General features: G+C 45.5%; 1 pseudogene; it reads left to right on the forward strand.

Moving 5' to 3' along the window:
* Positions 1-1,263: 1,263 nt before the first annotated feature.
* LOC123457990 lies at positions 1,264-1,418 on the forward strand (annotated as a pseudogene).
* The last annotated feature ends 997 nt before the right edge of the window (positions 1,419-2,415 follow it).

Below are 2,415 nucleotides of genomic sequence, written 5' to 3' on the forward strand. Positions count from 1 at the left end.
GTCCAAGATTTCAGAAAACAACTATTTAGTTCCTTTTGTTTTTTTCCTCCAAGGTAGGGTCCCACTGTCATCCAGACTGCCCCGGAATTCACTCTGGAGTCCCAGACTGGCCTTGAACTCACAGCCATCCTCCTACCTCAGCCTCTCTAGTGCTGGGAATAAAGTCATGTGCCACCACACTCGACTGATTTTTTTTTTTTTTTTTGTTTTGAGGTAGGGTCTCACTGTAGCCCAGGCTGACCTGGAATTCACTATATAGTCTCAAGGTGGCCTCAAACTCACAGCAATCCTCTTACCTTTGCCTCCTGAGTGTTGGGATTCAAGGCATGTGCCACCACACTCAGGTACTGGCTGATTTTTATTTTTCAAATATTTTATTTTTATTTATTTATTTGAGAGAGAAAGTGGCACAAAGAGAGAGAGAGAGAGAGAGAGAGAGAGAGAGAGAGAGAGACAGACAGACAGACAGAGGGAGAGAAAGGCATGCCAAAGCTTCTAAACACTGAAAATGAACTCCAGACATGTGCAGCATCTTGTGCACCTGGCTGATGTGGGTCCTGGGGAATTGAAACTTCTTGGTCCTTTGGCTTTGAAGGCAAGGGCCTTAACTGCTAAGCCATCTCTCTAGCCCTGATTTTGGTTTTATGAGACAGAGTCTATATGAATGTACAGGGTGGCCAGTTTTTCTTTCAGACTGCTGTAATGAACACAAGGATCCCATAATACTGCTGGAGTCTTGCTTCTCTAGCCTAGCAGGACAAGGCAGCTAAATGAGTCTGTGCTGCAGGTCTGTATCCTGCGGTGTCAGAGGCTTGTGCAAATTTGACTTTGGGCTAGTTTAGCATCTGGAATGAGGCCACACATCAGAACTGTCTAGGGTACTTTAAAAATCTCCAACAAGCCAGGCATGGTGGCACATGCCTTAAAACCTAGCACTCAGGAGGTAGAGGTAGGAGAATCACCATGAATGCAAGGCCACCCTGAGACTACATAGTGAATTCCAGGTAAGCCTGAGTTAGAGTGAGACCCTACCTCAAAGCAGAAAAAAAAAAAGAAAAAAAAATCCTCCAATAATAAGCTAGGGGTGGTGGCACATGCCTTTAATCTCAGTACTGGGGACGCAAATAGGAGGATAGCTGTGACTTTGAGGCCAGCCTGAGACTATATAGTGAATTCCAGGTCAGCCTGGGCTGTAGTGAGTGAGACCCTAGCAAAATAAATAAATAGATCAATCAATAAATAAAAGCTCCAACATTACAAACATTATATACCTGGCAGGGGAGCTACCACGATCATAAAGGTGGTTGTTCATTGTGCTTCAGATATACTGACTGCTGTGATTTCCCCACATGTGGGAAACCCAACTGCATAATTTGTGGTAGTGGGGGGGACTGTGTTTGTAAAAAAAATCACCCCCAAAAACTGAAATCCCAGCACTCAGGAGGAAGAGGTAGGGGGATCATTTTGAGTTTGAGGCCACCCTGAGACTACATAAAGACTCTAACTTGAAAAACCAAAACAACAACAACAACAACAACAACAAAAAAACAGGCTGGTCATGATGGCACACGTTTTTAATCCCAGCACTCAGGAGGCAGAGGCAGGGGGATCATCGTGAGTTCAAGGCCACGCTGAGACTACATAAAGCAAGACCCTACCTCGAAAAACAAAAACAAAAACAAAAACAACAACAACAAAAATCACCTCCAACATTGGGCTGGTTGAAGCACTTGCCTACAAATCCTAATGACCCTGATTCAGTTCCCCAGTACTAATGTAAAGCCAGATGCACAAAATGGCACATTCATCTGGAGTTCATTGGCAGTGGTAGAGTCCTCTCTCTCTCTCTCTCTCTCTCTCTCTCTCTCTCTCTCTCTCTGCTTGCACATAAGTGAAAAAAAATTTGGGGACTGGAGAGATGGCTTAGCAGTTAAGGCGCTTGCCTACAAAGCCTGAGGACCAGGGTTGGATCTCTATCCAGATCCCACACAAACCAGATGAACCAAAGGTGAGGCAAGTGCAAGGTCGCAGATGCCCACTAGGTGGTGCAAGCATCTGGAGTTCAATTGCAATGGCTTAGGCCTCGGCGTGCCAATTCTCTCTCTCTCTCCCCCTTCTCTCTAAAAAAAATAAATAAATAAAATATTGGGGGGAAAAAACCACAAAACACTGCCGGGTGTGGTGACACATGCCTTTAATCCCAGCACTCAGGAGGCAGAGGTAGGAGGAATGCCATGAGTTTGAGGCCACTCTGAGACTACATAGTGAATTGCAGGTCAGCCTGGGCCAGAGTGAGACCCTACCTCAAAAGCAAAACAAAACAAAACACCACAACACACACACACTGGGGGCGGGGGAGGGGGGCGGAGGCAGGGGTACAAATATAAATGGAAAAAGAAAACGTGAAGAGAGTGG

The sequence above is a fragment of the Jaculus jaculus genome, chromosome 1 (genome assembly GCF_020740685.1).
Source record: "Jaculus jaculus isolate mJacJac1 chromosome 1, mJacJac1.mat.Y.cur, whole genome shotgun sequence".
NCBI lineage: Eukaryota > Metazoa > Chordata > Mammalia > Rodentia > Dipodidae > Jaculus > Jaculus jaculus.